Source organism: Hypanus sabinus, chromosome 8 (genome assembly GCF_030144855.1).
Source record: "Hypanus sabinus isolate sHypSab1 chromosome 8, sHypSab1.hap1, whole genome shotgun sequence".
Lineage (NCBI taxonomy): Eukaryota > Metazoa > Chordata > Chondrichthyes > Myliobatiformes > Dasyatidae > Hypanus > Hypanus sabinus.
In genome coordinates this window covers 138,309,954-138,325,618 of record NC_082713.1, presented here as the reverse complement: position 1 = coordinate 138,325,618, position 15,665 = coordinate 138,309,954, and the positions used below count along the sequence as shown (strand labels likewise).

Sequence of the window (15,665 nt, the reverse complement as noted above, 5' to 3'; positions counted from 1 at the left end):
ACACTGAGAAATCCACATCACTACAAAAAGCATTGGAGCAGCGCCTGTGGAAAGGAGTAAGCAGTCAACGTTTTGGGCCAAGACCCTTCATCAGGACTGGAAAAAAAGAGATGAGAAGTTAGAGCAAGAAAGTGGAGAGAGGGGAGGAAGAATTTCAAGGTGGTAGCTGACAGATGAAACTGGGAGAGGGGGAGGGTTGAAGTAAAGAGCTGGGAAGTTGATTGCTGAAAGATATAAAGGGCTGGAGAGGGGGCGAGGTCTTGACAGGAGAGGGTAGAAGACCAAGGAAGAAAGGGAAGGGGGGAGGAGCACCAGAGGGAGGTGATGGGCAGGTAAGGAGATGAGGAGCGAGAGGGAAATGAGAATAGGAATTGTGAAGGGGAGGGGGCAACCATGGGAAGTTTGAGGAATCTAATTTAACCACTTGCCTCCCTGGTCCATAGTCCCGCTGATTACAGTTCAAATGCTCTCAAGGTACTATGTAAACCCGGAAGAGTTTTTCTTCCACCTACACTCCCTACTAGCTGCATGAATTTTATTTTTCTAAACCTCTCTCTGATTCTCCCAACAATTAAGTTAAATCTATCCCTTGTTATAGACCTTTCTGGTAAAAGAAACCGTTACTGATGTAATATTGAAAATTTTGCAAACAAGTCATGCAGAAAAGCTTAAAATGAAAGTGAAGTAGTCACCGATTTATTACTTATCCTGAAGGAGGAATAAGTATCAGTGAAGACAGAAGTGGGCATCTCCTCCTATAGTGGCAGAAATTCTTTGCTATCAATCTGAAGGCTCAGAGTTTAGCATCTGAAGAGGATAATATTTCAGAAAGCAACACACTGCACTGAAATGTTAGCCTAGATTTTGTGTCAAAGACTCCGGTGTGATGTCTGCATGGACAATCTACTGATATGATTGGAAGCTTATTATCACTGAGCTATTGGCAGACACAGGAAGGAGGTGATACAGTAAAAAGTCATTCTGATTAGATCAAACCTGACTGAAAAGATGCAACACTTGTTCACTCGCCAGTGACCAATGCTATACCACAGGGATCGATACTGTACCCTTGCTGTTTTATATATAGATTTAAATATGTATATAGTCTTTTTGATTTAGCAAGTTTACTAATGCCTCAAAATTGTTGTTGTAGTGAGGAGTGTTGTCTTAGGGTACAGAACAATATTAACTGGCTCAAGTTTGGCAATGATAGATGGAATTTAATCCATGAAATACCGGTCAGATATCATTTAGGAAAACCCCAAGATGTTTTGTAAGTATATTAAGAGCAAGAGGATAACCAAGAAAAGAGTGGAGCTCACTAGATATCAAAATGACAATTGATGCATTGAGCCAGCAGAAAAGTATTTATTTAAGGATAAAGGCAGTGTAGTTGGAGTGAAACTCCAAAGTACATCAGGATTCTAAAGGAGGAGGTAACAGATGTCTTTGTAGGCTTAAAGGTGGATAACTTTCTTGCAACTGATGATATATATTTCCGGAAACAATGGGAGAAGCATGCTGTGCCTAGACAAAGTTATTTAAATCTTCATTGATCATAGGTCAGGTCCCAGATGACTGGGCGACGGAACCTGTGGTACCTTCATTCAAAAACTGCAACAAAGATAAACCAGATAATTAAAAGCCAATTAATCTAATGAGTTTGGTATGGAAATTAGAGGGAAAGTCCGAGGGGCAGGTTTAACCTACACTTGGATGGACAAGGATTGATGAAGAATAGTCAACACAGATATAATAATGAGGAAATACTGGATTAAATGTGCTTGCACTTGTTAGAGCAGAGGAGACTGAAGAGGTTGATGGAAGTCTACACAATCATGAGGGATGTAGGCCAGGTAGATAGTAAGAAACTATTCCTCATTGCATATTTGTCCAAGACTAGAGGGCAAAGGTTTAAAGTGAGGAGTAAGAGGTTCTCAAGGAATCTGAAGAAGATTTTATTTTCACCCAGATGGGGATGGCAACATCCTGGAACACACTTGCCTGAACACCCTCAAACATTTAAGAAGCATCTGGATGTGCTCTTGAATCACTAAGTCGTGGTAGGCTGGAGACACAATGCCGGTAAATGGGATTAGAATAAATAAATTCTTGATGATTTGGCACAGTGGGCCATCAACTACTTATCTGTACAAATCCCATTTACCAGGGCCTGTTTTGATGCCATATTACTTTGGAAATGCACCAGCTCAATAATACTCAGTGATTTGAATTGCTTCAGTACAATATTTATCAATTCGACCCAGAATATCTAGAGGCAGAAGGAAGATTCTGTAGTCACATATTCGGGGGGTGGGGGAGAGAAACTGCTTAGGTTAAATACTATTTAGAACTAAACTTACTTTCAACTGAATTCATTCTAAAATTTGAACTGTGATTCTACTCTGCAGTGCTGAAAATCCATGGCACCACCACACAACCTTTATTACTATAATCCAGAAATGGTTATATTAGAATTTGTAGTTTCATTAGTAAATGTCATTATATATTGAAGGTTAGGTAATCACCAAGATAATAGAAAGAGAACACTCTGAAATATCAAACACTTTTTTTCATTTCCAAACAGAGATTGATATCTTTCCACTGTGATATGTGGGATATATTTGTAGTTTCATATGATATTGCTATTTAATGTAATCCATTATAGAAAAAATCGCAGGAGGGGAATTTCTGCAGAGTTCTTTCAAATGTCCAGTATTTCTCAACAGACTTTACTGACGAAGATTGTGAGAATGCCAATGGAAATTCAAGGCATATCAGAGGAAATCTAATATGTTAAAGGTCTCTGATGTAATGAACTCACCAAAATAGTTTCATCACAAGTTTGCAGCTCACTCACTTTGAATTCATCTTGAATTCATTGCAGGACATAATATACAAACAAATTTAGGTCACCTTTTAAGTTTATACCAAGATACAGAGAGGAACTTGTGATTTCATAACTGAAGTAAAGTTTCCTTTCGATTTCTGTGCACCATCACTATTTTGTTTATATATAAAAAAGCACCATTGTTCTCTTTCAGTCGACATATTCAGCTATCCAACAAACACAGACACTGAGAATGCCATTTCAATTTGGATTTACTACAAAATTATCTGGTTGCTGAATAAGCAAAATATTATAGATGCTGAAACAAAAAGCCTCGATGTGCCTGACATGTTACCTCAGACAATATTGGTAAAACTGAAAAGAAAGTCAAGATTTGAAATATAATCCTATGGAGACACAACTCAGTTTTTCCATAAATGCTCCCATTCTATAAATGTCACCTGATCAGCTGTAATATACAAGCATTTTTCTTGCTTTAGCTGGAATAAGTACAAAAATAGCCTTTCCAGTTATTTCCGGATATAAACTCAAGTGGGATTTTATTCGACTTGTGAAAATATTTCCAAAGGCAAATATTACAAGACAATTGGGTTGCTTTTCAAACCCATTCTTTTCAATATGCCATTAGTTGTGTGATGATTCGACTCGATCTTCAATAACTCCAACATCCTTAAATGGAATGCCAAATAATTCCTTTCCATATTCATTATCACCCCCAACATCAAGATGCGACTATCAAGATATTCTATCACAAATTATTTGAGAAATAGTTTACCTTTTAAAGAAAAGGTAGATTGACTGACTTGGAAATATATTGTTATCCCATTATCACCACAGGCATTAAATTTTGTAATGCTCTTACAACACTGTAAATGCATCTTCGCCGGAAGGAACACAGTCAAAGTCACCACCAAGGCAATTAAGGGCACTTCCCCCCACTGACTTCCATATCCAACTAAATAGTTAAAAATCTAGAAGTAACTTCACCACACCCCTAACTATGAGCTTCATCCGTTTCAAAAGAGCAATGCTTAAAGGTACGTACAGTAAAAAAACGTACCAGGCAATGAGTCATCAGCAGTTCAGCAGAGTGTCCGGCCATTAGTAAGTATGCAGATAAATCAGTCTCCAGAACTATTTGTAAGCTACATTATTGGATTCAATTGCTTCACTCGGGACTTAATTTCTCTTATTACAAGGGACTTCCATTCATTGTGTTAAGCAAAATATTAGATGTTTTCAAAGACAGTTATTGATACTTCAGTGATGTAATACCTAGTGTCAAGTTGGATTTGGTTCTAGGATTGGCAGTCCACACTGGAAATTGAGACGTTTTATCAACTGACTTTCTACCATTAACTGCCTTCTGATGCCCTCGCTGCTGGGGGTTGGCCAACATGTGATGGTGGATAGCTTTCTTTATCAAACAAATCTACTCTTCACTCAATCGATGACCGTCCATTGCCAAGCAAAGAGCTCTTTTTATCTCGGGTCAGATATTCTCAGCATTTTAGAGAGAAAACGTACAAATTCATTGGTGTTGCTGTGATTGTTCCCCTGCTTTGGTTGTAACAGTGTTCAGCAGATTAACCTGCAATTGTCATGGCAATTATGATATATCTATACTGATATTCTCTACAAGTTAATTTGTATCATCTTTCTAAACAATATCGTTTTCTATTTCACCAATCAAAGGTCAAGATGTTTTCTGGGAAGATAAATCTTGCTGAAGAATGCATAATTATGTGAGAAGTTCAGAATCACAATGGCTCCAAATAATGCAGATTGTTTGTTACTCCATGAAGTAGGTTAGGTGAGAGTGTTCCATATGAGATACAACACATAATTATCTTCTGGTATGATAAAACTTCAAATCTAACTTTGGCTTTCTCAGTATATAAACAAAAAAATAAAATCAGCTATCATGATTAAGTCACTTAATAAATAATATATTAAGTGATATATTGTAAATGATATATTTGGATCTATTTTTACTGAGCAGGCACTTTTAACTTGGGTATTTATTTAAATATATTTAGATTTCAGCATATAATGAATGTTTTCCTTTCATTGTAAACAATTAAAATGTTTTATTGCTAACAATTCTATTGACAACAGAAAAAGATGTTTATACAGAATTTTAAAATCCAAGATTGAAGGTGCTTATGATGAAAACATTTGACAGTTTTTAAAAAATTTATTCACTGTCTTAACCCAGTAGTTATCCACTAACACAAACAATTTGCTGGATGAGCTCAGCGAGTTGAGCAGCATCTGTGAGAGAAAGGAATTGTTCAGGTTTTGTACGAGAGAAATGTCAATGATTCCTCCTCCCACGCCCCTCCATGCACACACACATTTAGCTCGTCCTGCTCAGTTCCTCCATAAGGTGGTTTCTTGTTCTATGTACCTCCCTTGCTTGGAGTACTAAAAGAATCTTCACCTCCCACAGTTTCATCAGATGTGGCCTAAGTTCAAGTGTGCAAAACCCAATCATTGTAGGACTTAGCGAAGCCCAGTTCTGCTGAGGAACAGAGCTGGCCTGATAATGCATGTACTGAATAAAATGCACAAAACTGTACAAGTATTTAGATTTATATATTTACACAAGTGAACTTTATAAATCAAGAAAGTATGTCAATTAACTACTTGTATATAACTTTACAAACTTTTATTATATGTATAAACATAGTTTAAATTAAACTATCCAAATTTTATTTATTGTGCATTCCATTTACTTTGGAGCAATTTCCAGTATTTAGAAATTGTGATATAGCACAAATTTGCTGTATTCACACAAAGTAAAGTTCCTTTTGGAAAATTAACAAATGTTCTTTTGATTTCTGTATGCTGTGGATGTCTTTTAAAAACTTTAGAATTGCTTAATTCATTTGGTTACAAAGGGCAGTTTTTACATGATCAAAAATGCAAGCTACGGAAATTGCCTTGGTCATGCTTGCTTAAATATTAATCTGGCATTGTAGCACTAAGTGCTCCTTATGGTATTGTTAATATGATGTGTACTGCACTTGTGATCAATTCCAATGAATTTGAAAATAAATTTTACCCTCCGAACAAGCTGCTGTGCTTCACACGTATTTTCACACGTATGCTTAACTTTTTATTTCTACATAGAATGTTTTTTTATAGCCCACTAAGTGAATTCTCATTTAGAAATCTGACTAGATAGTGACTTTTTCAGAACCTTTTACTTTAATATGGACAGGAGTAAGGTATCATGTAAGTTATATTATTCAGATATATATACACACACACACACGCGCACACACACACACACACACACATTCGTCTGTTGCTTTAAGATCACAAGATCCAGATGCAGTTAAGGATGTACATTTTTAGAAAAGTTACAAAATAAATTGTTCTAGTTTTTCTTTCAGATATAATTTAGAATCTGATTATTTCTGACAAGAAGCCATTAAAATGTGTATATAATTTTCTTATATAATTAAAGTTTGATAAAGGTATTCTATAAACACCAACAGCTTTCCTTTTGGTTGCTTGTGTTAAGATTGTGTAAGTGGGTTAAGTCAAGCTGAAATTCATTCATAACTCCTTTTTAAAGAGAACAGTTGATAGCAACACAGATCAAAAACTGGATAAAATTCTACAAAGCCATGTACATGGCAGATGACACTCATACCAATATATGCCAGGCAATGAATGCATCTTCAACATTTAAAAGAGCTGTCAATTCTCAGGGTCTTCATCAAATGTACTTTTTTTAAAAATGCAGCAACACTTCGTCAGTAAGAGCAGAAATGACTACAAAACAATGGTATGTCTGCTGAGTTTTTGAAAGCTCCTCAAAACCTAACAAGTCTCAAGTTAGGAAAACAGTGGAATTCTCAACTTTACATGAAGACTGAAGTACCTCATACTCAAGGAAATGGAGAGTAACTGATACAAAGTGCTGGAAGACTGTAGCAGGTCAGGCAGTATCTGTGGAAAGGAATAAACAGTTGATGTTTATGGCTGAGATCCTTCGTCGGGACTGTGAGGGAAGGGCGAAGAAGCCAGAATAAGGTGGGGGGAGGGGAAAGAGAACAAGCTAGAGAGAGATGAATGAAGCCAGGTGGGAGTAGGGGGATGAAGCGGGAAGCTGAGAAGTAACAGGTGGAAAAGGGCTAGAGAATAAGGATTCTCATAGGAAAGGAGAGGGAGAGAGGACTATGGGAGAAAGGAAAGGAGAAGGGGCACCAGGGGGAGGTGATAAGACAGGTAAGAGCGTAAGTAAGAGGGAAGTCAAAATGAGGAATAGAGGAAGAGGGAGGGGAGAAATTGCCGGAAGTTAAAGAAATTGATGTTCATGCCAGACAGAATATGAGGTGTTGCTCTCAAACTTGAAAGTGGCCTCATCGCCATGGACTGATACGTTGGAACAGGGATGGGGATTTGAATTCAAATGGTCGGCCACTGGGAAATCCTGCCTGTTTCAGATGTTACAAAAGTTCTCAACAAAGTGGTCCCCCGGTCTGTATCAGGTCTCACCATTGTAGAGGAGGCTGCACTGGGAGCACCGGATACAGTCGGTGACCCCAGCAGATTTGCTGATGAAATGTTGTCTCACCTGTAAGGACTGTTTGGGACCCTGAATGGTGGTGAGGGAGGAAGTGAATGGGCAGGTGTAGCACTTCTTTCATTTGCAGGGGTAAGTACCGGGAGCGACATTAGAGGGGAGGGTGAATGGACGAGGGAACCATGGAGAGAGTGATCCCTGTGGAAAGCAGCGGATAGTTGAGGGGGAGGGTTATAGATGTGTTTGGTAGTAGGATCTTGTTGTAGATGGCAGAAGTTTTGAGGAATAATGAGCTCGATGAGGAGGCCCATGGGATGGTATGAAAGGTGAAGAAGATCACTATTTCTGTTAAGGCAATGCAAAATGCAGGGGTTTTGAGTGAGGGCACCATTAATTATGGAGAAAGGGAAACTGTTCTTTGAACAAGGAGGATGTTCTGGAAAGGAAAGCCTCATCCTGGGGAGAGATGCAGTGGGGACAAAGTAATTGAGAAAAGAGAATGGAGTTTTCCCCTACAGGTGATAGGTTGGGAAAGTATTGTCAAGATGGCAGTGAGAGTTGGTAGGCTTATAAAAGATATTGTTAGACAGTTTGTCCTCAGAGATGGAGACAGATCAAGAAAGAATAGAGAGAGGTTCCAGAAATGGACCAAGTGAATTTAAGGGCAGGGTGAAAGTTGGAGGCAAAATTAGTGAAATTGTCGAGCCTGGCGTGAGTGCATGAAACAGTGCCAATGCAGTCATCAACGTAGCACAGAAGGAATTGGGGGGCGTTACCAAGGAATACTTTTCTATGTAGCCAATGAAAAAGCAGGCATAGCTGGGGCTCATGTAGATGCTCTTGGCTTTGGATACCAGTGAAGGCCTGACGGTTCCATGTAGTCAATGAAAAGGCAAAAATAGCTGGGTGCAAGTGATGACTTGGAAGATAACCTGTTTCCACGTAGGCAAACAGTCCTTCCAGGTGAAGCAACACTTCACCCGTAAATTTGTTGAGGTCATCTACTGTATCTGGTGTTCCTGAAACGGGCTCCTCTACGTTAGATCCAACATCTATGACCCGACATAGATTGGAGCACTTACGCTCCATCCTCATCAGGCAGGATTTCTCAGTGGCCAACCATTTTAAGTCCAATCCCCATTCCCATTACAACATCTCGGTCCATAGCGTCCTCTACCGCTAGGATGAAATTACCCTCAATTCTGCCTCCAATCTGATGGTATGAACATCAATTTCTCAAACTTCCAATATTTCCCTCCCTTCCCTTTCTTCTTCTACCATTCCCCACTCTGACTCCCCTCTCACCTGTATCTCTTCTCCTTCACCTGCCTATCACCTCTCCGTAGTGCCCTTCCTCTTTCCCTTTCTCCCAAGGTCCGCTCTCCTATTAGATTCCTTCATCTTTCCCACCTATAACCTCCCAGCTTCTCACTTCATTCCACCCCCACCCACCCACCTGGCTTCACCTATCACCTTCTACCTTGTAATCTTTCTCCTCCCACACACCTTCTTATTCTGGCTTCCCCTCTCTTCCTTTCCAGTCCTGCTTCAGCCTGAAATATTAACTGTTTTGTTCCTTTCCATAGATGCTGCCTGACCTGCTGACTTCCTCCAGCATTTTGTATGTGCTACTCTGAATTACCAGCATCTGCACAACCTCTTGTTTCACAGAAATGGAACCATCCCAAAAAACATTGTTATCAATCAATTATTCATTTCTATACATTATATATTGTAACACTATTGATTGTTTCAGAGTTATACAGCATAAAGTGAAATCTCCAGCTTTTATCCCATTCAGTGATTCAGAATTTCTGTTTATCTGCCAACAATGGGAGAGAATTGTGGAAAATCAGGTCTCTCTATTCCAAGTGATAAAGAATCACGATGTAAATATTTTCTTCATTCATTCATTCAAAGGCATGAAAGCCTATAATTATTGCAGTTATTTTGCTTTCTTATTTGGCTTTGAAAAAATCCAGTCCCTATGGTGAAGATAATCCATTGTTCTGATAGGGACAGGATTTAGTTCTGGTGGAAGTAAAGGAACAGCAATATTATATAAATTACGTTTGTGCATAACTTGGAGAGCCATTGATATCGTTCTCTATTGCTTATTGCCCTTGTCCTTTTAGGAGGTGCAAGCAAAAAACTTGGTAAACTGCTGTGAGGCATTTTGATCACGGTCTACAGTGCAGCCACGCTGTGGGATTCGAGTGGGGGAGTAGTATTAAAACTGGTGGAGCGGGTTCTAGTAAAACATCCACTTGATAGTGGTTGAGTTTTGTTGGAGCCTCACTGATCCAGGAGTACACAATCACACTTCTGGCTTGTGCCTTCCTGATCAGGAATCAGGATAGTGAGTAACTCTGCCAATGTAAACCAAACAGTGAGTTTAAAGTAGTTGATCTACATAAATTTCCTTTCAATGATAATTCATAAATGGTAATGCAGTTGAATGCCAGGGAGAAGTAGTTAGTGCACAGGATCTGACCTCTATGTTGAATGAATGCTACTTCTCTTTAACAGCCATGTCTGAATCCTGATTGCTGGCCTCATCATGCTAATTGTGGGCTACGCTACTTTTTTGTGTAAGGAGTTGTGAGTGAAATTGCATCCGTGATCATTAACGAACAGTTACACTTATGAGCTTATAACAGAAGGAATGCCATTGAAATAGCTCAAAAAATATTTAAGGTTTAGAAATGTATAATTTTAAATTAAGCTGTTTAGCATTGATTTGTCTCTCAGTCAGATGAATATGAGTTCAAAATCAATTCATATTATAAAATTCTAACTTTAACTTTCAGAGTGGTTTTAATGGAGCTTGGGAAGAAGTGCCTTTTACAGGATCATCCTGGAGTAAAACAACTACAGCATTGAAAAACTTGGCCTCAGTACCTGATGCAGGGTCTCGACCCAAAACGTCGACAATTTCTTTCCTGCCACAGATGCTGCTCAACCCTCTGAACTCCTCCAGCAGTTTATTTATCGTCTCGGTTCTCCTGGTTTGGTATAGAACAAAACAATATGCAGAATAAATTGAGAACTGACATTCAGGTCTCAAATGACCTTTCATTAATTTTATTTTTGTTTGGCATTATCTTTTAACCTTTTATTAATAGAGACACTACATTAGCCATTTGCAACTCGCCTCACTAATAGTGATGAATGAAATAAAATGCTCACTAGTTCTACCCACCACATTCAAAACTAAAGACCTAAAGATTATACACAGATAATCTTTCTCATGATTCACATGCAACCTTGGGTATAAAGTTTGCGAACAGTTTCTAATTTTGGAGACAGACCAACCTTAGGTGTCAAATAATATTGGCTAAACAAATCAATACATTTTGCATTTTAAAAGTTCTGAGGAATTCACCAATAACTGGTAGAATTAGGAGATTGAGAAGTAGGGAGTGAGACATGTACACATGATAGGATTTTTGCTGAACCATACATGTGCTGTGCTCACTGTGGAAGACAGAAGCAGCATGCCAGAAATTCGAGACCGTCAAGGCAGAAGTGAGTGTAGTTGGTATTACTCATGAGAAGGTGCTTGGGAAGCTAGATGGTTTGACACTATATAAATCACCTGGACCAGCTGGACTACACCCCTGGGTTCTGAAAAAGGTAGCATAAATGAGTGTGGAGGTATTATTAGTGATCTTTCAAGAATCAGGAACTGAGAGGCCAGTTAGCCTGGCTTTACTTCTTGGTAAGATGCTGGAGAAAGAAGAGGTTTCGGAGGATGTGGAGACACATGATAAAACAGGCTAAAGTCAGCATGATTTCCTTATATGAAAATCTGTTTGAATTCTTTGAGGAAATAATCAGCAGGATAGAAAAAGGGGAGTCCTTGCATGTTATTTACTTGGATTTTCAGAAAGCCTTTGACAAGATGCCACACATTAGGCTGTTAAAAAAGATAAGAGTCCATGGCATTACAGGAAGATAGTACCATGGGTCGAAGATTGACTGAATGGCAGAAGGCATCGAATGGGAATAAAGAAGGCCTTGATGGTTTGGCTGCTGATGAATACTGGCTTTCCCCAAGGGGTGGTGATAGGTCCATTGGATGACAGAATTGAAGGCTTTGTGGCCAAGTTTGAAGATGATACAAAGATATGAGAGGAGCAGGTAGTGTTAAAGTAGGAAGGAGCCTGCTGAAGAATTTAGACAGATAGGAGAATGAGCAAAGAAGAGGCAGATGGAATACAGTGCAGGGAAGTATATCATCATGCAACTTGGTAGAAGCAATAAAGACCATACGACAAAGGAGCAGAATTCAGCCCATCAAATCTGTTCCACCATTCCATCAAGGGTGATTTATTATCCCTCTCAATCTATTCTCCTGCCTCTTTATTACTAATCAAGAACCCACCAATCTCTACTTTAAATATTCCCAATTACTTGGCCTCCACAGCTGTCTGTGGTAATAATTTCCACAGAATCACCACCCTCTGGCTAAAAAAAAAACGTCATCTCTCTTCTAAAGTGTTGCCCCAGTATTCTGAGACTGTGCCCTCTTGTACTAAATTCCCCCCAAAGGAAACATCCCCCCCCCCACATCCACTCTATCTGGGTCTTTCAATATTCATTGAGAAGCCCCTTCATTCTTTTAAACTCCAGTGAATACAAGTCTGGAGCCATCAAACATTTCTCACACATTAACTCTTTCATAGAGTCATAGAACATGACGACAGAGAATCAGGCATTTGGCACAGGTATTCCATGCTGAACTATTAATCTGCCTAGTCCCATTGACCCGCTCCCAGACCATAGCCCTCCATACCCCTCCCATCCATGTACCTATCCAAATTTCTCAAACCTAAACTACCACTTCCACTGGCAGCTCATTCCACACTCTCACGAACCTCCTAGTGAAGAAGTTCCCCTCATGTTCCCCTTAAACATTTCACCTTTTGCCCTTAACCCATGACTTCTAGTTCTACTCTCATCCAACCACAGTGGAAAAAGCTAATTTGTATTTATTCTATCTATACTTCTTATAATTTTGTATACCTCTATCAAATCTCCCCTCATTTTTCTATGGTCTAGGGAATAAAGTCCTAACTCATTCAACCTTTCTCTATAACTCAAGACCTCAAGTTCTCAAGTTCTGGTAATATCTCTGTAAATTTTCTCTGCATTCTTTCTATTTTATTTACATCTTTCCGGGAAGCAGGTGACCAAAGTTGCACACAAATCCCCAAATTAGGCCTCACCAATATCTTATTCAACTTCAACATAACATCCCAACTTCTGTATTCAGTGCTTTGTTTTATTGAGGTTAATATGCCAAAAGCTATCTTTATGACTCTATCTACCTGTGATACCACTTCCAAGGAACTACAGATCTGGATTCCTGGATCCCAATGTTCTACCGCATTCCTCAATGCCCTACTGCTCACCATATAACTCTTAACCTGACTTGCTCTCCCAAAGTGCAACACCTCACACTTGTCTACAACAAATTCCTTGTGCCATTTTTAAGCCTATTTTTCCAATCGGTCCAGACCTCACTGTAAGCTGTGATTGTCCACTACATTCACAATTTTTGTGCCGTCCGCAAATTTGCAGATCCAGTTTACCATGTTATTATCAGGACCATTACTACAGATGACAAGCAACAACAGACCCAGCACCAATTCCCATGACACACCACTAGTCAAAGGCCTCCAGTCCAAGAGGCAACTAACCTCTACCACTCTCTGGCTTCTACCGCAAATCCAATGTCTAATCCAATTTACAACTTCTTTTTGAATGCTAAGTGACTAAACTTTTTTGGCCAACTTCCCACGTGAGACATTGTCAAAGGCCTTGCAAGAAGTCCATGTTGACAACGTACACTCTTTGCCTTCATCAAATTTCCTGAAATAATCTTCATCAAATCCCTGATAAACCACGTTTAAAAACCTCTATATTATTGGTTAGACATGACCTACCACACAAAAAGCCATGTTGACTACAGTACCCCTAATCAGTCCCTGTTTACCCAATACTTATGCAGTGCCTATAAAGTTATTCATCCCCACTGGCATTCTTCATGTTTTATTCTTTTACAACTTTGAATCACAGTGGATTTAATTTGGCTTTTTTTGACACTGATCAACAGAAGTTGATCTTTTTTTGACACTCTTCTGTGTCAAAGTGAAAACAGATCACTACAAAGTGATCTAATTCAATTACAAATATAAAACATAAAGTAATTGATTGCATAAGTTTTCACTTCCTTTACTATGACACACCAAATCATCACTGGTGCAGCCAATTGTTTTTAGAAGTCACATAATTAGTTAAATGGAGATCTGTTTCTGGAGACCTGTGTACAGTCAAGGTGTTTCCGCTGATTGTATCTGGAAGGTTCGACTGCTAGAGTGTCAGTATCCCGGCAATAACTACACCATGAAGACAAAAGAACACTCCAAGCAACTCTGGTAAAAGGTTATTGAAAAGCACAAGTCAGAAGATGGATACAAGAAAACTTCCAAGTCACTGAATATCCCTTGGAGTACAGTTAAGTCAATCATCAAGAAATGGAAAGAATATGGCACAGCTGTAAATCTGCCTACAGCAGGTTTTCATCAAAAACTGAGTGACTGTTCAAGAAGGGGACTTGTGAGTAAGGCCACCAACAGACCTATGACAATTCTGGAGGAGTTACAAGCTTCAGTGGCTGATATGGGAGAGACAGTGCATACAACAACTGTTGCCCAGGTGCTTCACCAATCATAGCTTCATGGGAGAATTGCAAAGGGAAAGCCACTACTGAATAAAACTCACATGGAATTTTGGTTAGAGTTTGCCAGAAGGCATGTGGAAGATTCTGAAATCAGCTGGAAGGAGGTTCTAGAGTCTGATTAAACCAAAATTGAGCTTTTTGGGCATCAGTCTAAACGCAATGTTTGGTGTAAGCCAAACACTGCACATCATCAAAAATGCATCATCCCAACCGTGAAGCATAGTGTTGGCTGCATCATGCTTTGGGGATGCTTCACTGCAGCAGGCCCTGGAAGGCTTGTGAAGGTAAAAATGCAGCAAAATACTGCGAGATTCTGATGGAAAACTTGATGCAGTCTGCAAGAAAACTGCGTCTCAGGAGAAGATACTATCCAGCAAGACAAAACCAAAGCTACACAGGAATGGCTTAAAAACAACAAAGTTAATGTCCTGGAGTGGTCAGGTCAGAGTCCAGACCTCAATCCAATTGAGAATTTGTGGCTTGACTTGAAAAGGGCTGTTCACTCATGATCCCCATGTTATCTGACACAGCTTGAGCAGTTTTGTAAAGAAGAATGGGGAAAAATTGCAGTGTGCAGGTGTACAAGGCTGATAGAGAACTATCCATACAGTATCCAGGCTGTAATTGCTGCCAGTGCATCTACCAAAGACTAACTTGAAGGGTGAATACTTGTGCTATCAGTTATTTTGTGTTTTATATTTGTAATTAATTTAGATCACTTTGTGGAGATCTGTTTTCACTTCGACATGAAAGTTTTTTCTGTTGATCAGTGTCAAAGAAAGCCAAATTAAATCCACTGAGATTGTGTTGTAAAACAATAAAACATGAAAACTTCCAAGGGAGGTGAATACTTTTTATAGGCACTGTATATCATGTCCTTTATATTACCTTACAATAACTTACTCTCTACTGATGTCAGGCTCACCAGCCTATAATTTCCTGGCTTATTCTTAGAGCCCTTCTTAAACACTACAACATTAGCTATCCTCCAATCTGTGATACTTTAAGTTTAAGTACTTAAAGATGTTTAAAGTATCTGTGCAATTTCTGCACCAGCCTCCCATAGGTTATGAGGAGTGCCTTGTCAAGTCGTGTTGATTTATTCACCCTAATTTGCCTCAAGAGAGCAAACATCTCTTCTGTAATCCATATAAAGTTCATGACCTTACTGCTGCTTTGCCTCACTTGTATGGACTCTGTGTCCCAAGTAAATCCATTTAAGATCGCCCCCATTTCTTTTGACTCCATGCATATATGACCATACTAATCTTCCAGAGGACCAATTTTGTCCCTTCCTATCCTTTTCCTCTTAATATATCTGTAGAAACCCTTGGGATTCTCCTTCACCTTGTTTGCTAGAAAAACCTCATACATTCTTTTAGCTCTTCTGATTTCCTTAAGTGTTCTCTTGTATTTCTTACAATCCTCTAGTACCTCGTTTACTCCTTCCTACCTATATCTGTGCTGCACCTCCTTTTTCATAACCAGGGCTTCAATACTTTGTGAAAACCAAGGTTCCCTAAACC

At 39.1% G+C, this 15,665-nt stretch overlaps 1 long non-coding RNA gene across 1 annotated transcript in view; it reads left to right on the top strand.

The window, feature by feature from the left end:
• The window catches only part of LOC132398476 (uncharacterized), a 33,763-nt gene extending 23,296 nt beyond the window's left edge, over positions 1-10,467 (top strand). Inside the window, exon 2 of the long non-coding RNA XR_009513667.1 lies at positions 10,202-10,467. This is a non-coding gene — a long non-coding RNA (uncharacterized LOC132398476). The remainder of the gene's footprint in view (positions 1-10,201) is intronic.
• The last annotated feature ends 5,198 nt before the right edge of the window (positions 10,468-15,665 follow it).